The sequence below is a fragment of the Gracilinanus agilis genome, chromosome 6 (genome assembly GCF_016433145.1).
Source record: "Gracilinanus agilis isolate LMUSP501 chromosome 6, AgileGrace, whole genome shotgun sequence".
Lineage (NCBI taxonomy): Eukaryota > Metazoa > Chordata > Mammalia > Didelphimorphia > Didelphidae > Gracilinanus > Gracilinanus agilis.
In genome coordinates this window covers 289,370,627-289,376,738 of record NC_058135.1, presented here as the reverse complement: position 1 = coordinate 289,376,738, position 6,112 = coordinate 289,370,627, and the positions used below count along the sequence as shown (strand labels likewise).

Genomic DNA, 6,112 nt, shown 5'->3' with positions numbered 1-6,112 from the left:
CTCGGCCGGCCCGGAGCTGGGTGGGGTGGGAAGGAGGAGGAGGGGGGGGAGGGAAAACCCGGGGGATCGGCCCGGCTCGGACTTCCCGGCTGGCAGGTCCGTCAGGCCGTCAGTCAGTTAGTCCCCCTGCGGAGCCGGGATCGGGCCTGCCCTCGCCCTTCTAAAGCGCCTCCGGGGTGTCAGCCTGGGGGCCCAGCCGGCCTCGCAGCTGACTGGGGAGGCCACGGGAAGCCCCGGGTACGAGGCACGGTCCGAGATCCCGCGATCCGGCAGTGAAGTGCTCGCTTCTAAGGCGGGTCCACAAGGGCCAGAGTATTCGCTAATGCTGCGGAGACGCTCAGACGGCTAACCCGGCCAGTCCTGGGTAATAGCTGTGACCCACATTCACGCTCTTTAATAACTGGAGGGATTCGCAGTCATTTCTAAGAGTGGGAAAGGGGGAGGCCCTGGGTTCCGATCTAGCCTCAGACACTTTCTAGCTGTGTGACCCTGAGCAAGTCACTTAACTCGATTTCCTAGCGGCTCTTTTGGCATAGAAGTGACGCTAAGCCAGAAGGTAAGGGGTGAAAATGCAGTGTAAAGGAAATCCCTCCACCAGAGCCCGGAGAAGGCAAGGGACTTGCCCACAGTCATGCCGCTTGGGCACCTAAGCCCACCTGAGAACCTCCCAGCTAGTGCAGCTTCACAACCCTGCCAACCTTCCGCGAAGGCTCCCCCTGTGCTCCCTTCCCAAGGGAGATAAGTTAAGGGCTTGGCACAGTGCCTGGCACCTAGTAGGTGCTATAAATGCTTAACCCTTTCAATCTTGGGCTTCTCTAGATTTTCCTGAGGGACCCATGACGTCATGGGGACGTCAGCTTTCCAGGGAATTGGATCTAAGTGTCCTTTCCCTAATCGCCTCGTCGGGCTGGGGCGGGGACTGGGAACCCCTTTTCTAATTAAATCTTTGTCTCCCCCGCACTGAGCACCTCGAGCCTCCTGCTGAAAACCCCCTGTAGGAAACCCTTTCATTCATTGAGGCAGAAGGCGAGGTCCGATCTGAGCTTTGCAGAAAACCAAGGATTCAAGTAATACTTTAAGGTGGCTGAAACTTTCCCCCAAACTAAGGCATGGAATGAGCTGGCATCATCATTCCCATTTTACAGATAAGGAGCCTTAGATGTAGGCCGACTATTCAAGGTCACATAGCTACTGGAGCATGCCAAGCTTTAGATAGGGGATCTGGGAGGGTTCTGCTTCCTAGGATAAGGGTGTGTCCTTTCTGGGGCCGGCACCTTGAAGTCCATTTGATTTGATTTGATTTTTTTTTTTTAAACCCTTGTACTTCGGTGTATTGTCTCCTAGGTGGAAGAGCGGTAAGGGTGGGCCATGGAGGTCAAGTGACTTGCCCAGGGTCACACAGCTGGGAAGTGGCTGAGGCCGGGTTTGAATTTGATTTGATTTTTTAAAAAAATTAATTCATTTAGACTATCTCCCCATGGTTCCCTGACTCAGGTTCTTTCCCTCCTCTCTTCCCTTCCCCCTCCTTGGGCTGAGGAGCAGCTCCACTGCGTTATTCGTGTATCATTGGAGGCAAACCCTATTTTAAAGCGGGCAAATGTGTGGCAATTCATATTGACACAAAGCATAAAGCAGAAACGAACTCTTGGTCCCAAGAAAGTGAGAGGAAGGGCAAAGGTTGTCCCTCTTTCCTCCTCAGGGAGTTTGTTTTAGGTGAAAAGCTCTGAGCCCCCACTTAGGAAAATTCCCGGCATCCAGCAGAGCTTAGGCTTGCTACCTACCCGGCGCCTTTATTGATCTCTCTCTAGCCAACTCCTGGTGCGTTTGGGGTTGAGGCAAGTTGCCTTTTACTGGAATCATTTGGGTAAATCAAGGAGCAGACCATGTTTGTGGATAACTGGGGTCTGGAGGAACTCGGAGCTTCTCCCAGGGGGCCTGCAGAACCAGTAACATTCCTCCACACCTCCCTTTGCTCCCAAGCTGGCTTTTGAATTCACTCAGAATCTCATTCCACCCTTCCCCCACCCCACCCCACCCCACCCCACCCCCATGGACTCACATTCCGAGATTTTGGGAGATAAGAGCTCTCCCTCTCACACAAATCGCTTTGGGTCCTTCCAGCCTTTCTCTTAGGGGTCTGATTGATTCCGGAAGATCCTCTTCTTATAGTTGGGATTTTTTGATTTAATCATAAAGCATCCTCCACTAGGCAAAGCAGCAGACTTGGGATCTGAATGGTTTTTGCACCACACCCTTACACCAGGGCTATTTTTTTTTAAATGGAGGTGGGGAGATGGGAGGGAAAGGAAATGCTGGGATAGGGTTTCTCCCTCCCCCCCTTCACCCCAAGTGAGTAGAAAACCGAAGGCCAGGAGGAATCCTAGACAGGCAAACTTTACATAATAGAGATCTGCAGTTTCCTATGTAACCCTCTCCCTTCCGGAGGTATTCTGGGAGGACGCTTTTTTTTTTTTAAACCTTTATCTGTTGTCTTAGAATCTATGTTGGTTCTGAGGCAGAAGAGCAGTAAGGGCTAGGCAACTGGGATTAAGTGACTTGCCCAGGGTCACACAGCTAGGAAGTGTCCATGGGCAGATTTGAATCCAGGACCTCCTGTCTCTAAGCCTGGCTCTCCATCCACTGACCTGCTCAGAACTAATTTTTATTTTCTAAGTCCAGAATTTTTTTAATGAAGTGGGGAAAAAAAAAAGCCTGCTTTGTAGTTTCTCATTTGACATATTTTCTGTATATAGTCAAGTCAATAAACATTTAATAAATGCCTGCTGTGTGCCAGGCAGTGTGCTAAGCATTGTTCATTCTTCTTTTTGGAAGAGGATGGCCCAAATTAAGAGGGAATTGGCAAGTAAGGCAGAGTTGGCCAAAGTGCCAGCCTCTGTCTCCTCCAGTCTCTGAAGTCCAGTAAAAAGACTAAATAGTCAGGCCTGGGGGGCTTTTTCCATCTCCAACCACCTTCTAGGGAACCACAATGCCTGCCCCACTTCATCCACCGCTGAGGCCACCTGAACAAAGTGTTTTCATTTGCCCATTCAGCCAGGACGAAGCCAACTACACTTTAGGTGTGCAAAGAAAGGCAGAAACATAGTCGCGGACCTCTAATGGGGGAGGAGGCAGCGAGGTGGTACAATTTAGAGCAGGAGGACCTGGATTCAAAAGTGGCTTAGCTGGGTGACCTTGGGTAAATCACTCACCCTCATTTGCCTCACTCTTTCCTCTTCTGTCTTTGAGTTGTTAGGAAGGTAAAAAGTGAGGGTTATTAAAAAAAAAAAAAAAGGTTCAACGTGGGAGACAACATACAAATAACTATATAGATCTGTATGTTAATCCACATAAAGGTTGCTCCCTCTGGTCCACTGGAAACTCCCTGAGGGCACATTCTGAATTCTTTGTTTTTTAGGGTGTGTGCTGTGCCATTACATACTAGGGTCCATCTCATAAGACCTCACCTTACATTCACTTTCCCAGGACCACAGTGGTTTTTTCTCTCTATCCATCGAGTTCAGTACTTTGCCCTCTGCAGCCTTCCCTCTCAAGGAACATTATGCTCTGGCCAGACTGGACAATTCTCTGCCCCTCCCATCCCACTCCAAACAAGGGCTGCTCTTGTTTTCCTCCCCGCTCCCTCCCCTGCCTCCTTGGACCTTGCCCTAGCGCTGTTTGCACCCTGTGCCTCTCTTCTACCCTATTTTGTCTTATCCCTAGTTCTCTGGGTTCCTGTCTTCCCCTCCCTGGGGCCCCTCCCTGGCCAGCAGCAAGGAGGGGAAAGCCCAGAATCCTTTTCTGAGGCTGAGGATTTGGTAGAGCTGAACTTCCCCTAAAATCCCAGGCGCTGTGATGTGAAAGGAAGCTGATGCTTCAGCCCATGAGCTGGGCTGTCACGGCTTCCAGGATGTGACAGCGTCCGCCTGCTGTCCGCCCGTCCCCAAGGGGCCATCCGGGAAGCCCTCTTTCCTTTGCCTCTCTCACTAAGCCCCGAGCCTTGGGTCCCAGCGGCTCACTGACTCACTTGCCAGGGAGCCCCTGCTTTAATAGAGACGCCCTTCCCCGAGCGCTTTGTTTTAAGGAGGATTACTTACCAAGTTAATCTAATGAATGATGATCATTAATAATAATAATAGCTGGCGTGTCTATAACTTTGCAAACCATTTCACGCGGGTTATCGCCTTTAAGAGCTGACAATCCTGGGGCTTTTATTGATCCCATATTACAGAATGGGAAACTGAGCCTCACAAGGGAGTGTGCAGGGAGTGTCACGGGCAGGATCTGAACCCACCTGTCTCTGATCGACTCTGCCAGGGAGGAAGGCTGAGTAAATTTATCCCCTTTTTACCGCTGGGGAAACTGAGGCCCAACGGAGGTCAGGAGGGGAAGTGACTCAACCAGAGTCACAAAGGAGTATCTAAGGTAGCATTTGAACCCACACCCTCCTGATCAGAGCCTATTCCTCTATCCCAATGAGGTTTGGAAGTACAGGTAGGGATATCCCCACTTTACATTTGTCTGTGGGTCAGAGGAGTGGGACTTGCCCAAGGTCACACAGTTCAATAAATGTCAAAGCTAGGATTTGAACCCAGATTCCCGGAGTTGCCCATCCTTTCCAAGATACCATATTGCCCCCACCTTTAGTCATTTCCCTCTGGTTTAGTCCCAGTGACTCAGGCATTTCCTTGGGGTTTCCTGGTAGCCAGGGAGTGTGGGCCTGGGGAGACTCCCCCTTTCTGGGGCCCTGGTCTCCTCCCCCACTTATCTGCCCCCAGGACTGGGGCCTGGGCTTGCTTCTTCCTTCCTCCCAGTGACTGACTCCTCCTTCCTCTGCTTAGAGCCTTAACTCTCTGTCAGCAGGACTTGAGCCGGCCAGGGAAGGAAGGCAGAGGGATGGCCGGGCCAGCTTCCTCTCACCTGCAGGACCTGGTGTAGAGCCAGGCGGAGTGCTGGTCCGGGCGGGCCCCAATGGGCACCGACTCCCTTTCTTCCTGAGGGGAGGTGCAGGGCCAGGCTCTGCGTAAGACCGTTACAGCCTCAGTTTCCCGATGGGTAAAATGAGAGGCGAGAGCGAGGTCAGTTCTAAGTCCGAGAAGCTGCCCGCTGGAGCTCCGTCCTGGGGCTTCGGCTCACTGACCCAGCTGGCTTTGATCCTTCCTCTGCCCAAAGAGGGCAGCTGGGCCCAGTGTCCTTCCAGGTCTTCCCCGACTTCTAGGGCTGTGATCCCGCGATGCCTTCTGGCTGGAGCCGCCGGACCTGGCGAGCCAGGACACACGTGGGCCTCTCATCTGGCCTACCGTAAGGCCTTCACGAATCCAGGACGATGCTGGCACTGCTGGGATTGGGGGAGGCCCTCACCCTTCCAGCCCTGTGTGGAAGCCCTCTCTGGGACTCTGGTCTTTGCCATCCCGCCGGGGTGGGCGCAGGAAGTCGCCAGCCCTGGGAATGCCAAAGTCTGGTCTAATATGGAGGAGGGGAGGTTGGGAGGGAGTGAGGGGGTGGAAGGGCACTGCAGGGATCTTGGCAGGGTCCTCCCAGGGCCCGGGGGGGGGGGGGGGGCAGAGAAGCCCTGCTTTGGCCTCCAGGGATCACCGTGGCCTCAAGTAACCCTGCATCATTTCTTCTTCCTTGGGCTGTTTCTTACTTCCTTCCCCGGCCCCTGCCAACTCCCAGCCCTGCTGCCTTCCCCAGCTCTTCCTTCCCCTTTCTACGAGGTCACACTCTGGTCCCCAGCAAGGCTCCTTGGCAGCAAACAGGAGGAAGACAGCTCAGAGGGAAGCCACCGGACCAGCATCTCCAGCTGCTTCTTCCACATCTGGAATGGGCCATCGCAGAGGCGTCATTAGACCTCCTGACCTCTGCCCCTCCCAGCCCCTTCCAGAGCTTCCTTCTTCCCCCTTGGGCCACCTTGGAGTCACCCCAACTCCTCGCCGTCCTCCCTGACGCAGCTCTTTGACTGGCCGGCTCCTCTTTCCTTGGACCCCAGTGTAGACCCTCACCCCGACCCGGATTATTGCCCAGGACTCTCCTCGTCTCCAGCCCCTCTTCCTTTCTTTTCTTTCTTCCTTTCTTCCTTTCTTCCTTTCTTCCTTTCTTCCTTCCTTCCTTCCTT

At 53.3% G+C, this 6,112-nt stretch overlaps 1 protein-coding gene across 1 annotated transcript in view; it reads right to left on the bottom strand.

The window, feature by feature from the left end:
* CDC42EP2 (CDC42 effector protein 2) overlaps positions 1-2,200 on the bottom strand; it is a 10,963-nt gene extending 8,763 nt beyond the window's left edge. The window contains exon 1 of the mRNA XM_044680558.1: positions 2,060-2,200. The gene's annotated coding sequence lies outside the window, so the exon portion shown is untranslated. The remainder of the gene's footprint in view (positions 1-2,059) is intronic.
* Between the last annotated feature and the right edge of the window lie 3,912 nt (positions 2,201-6,112).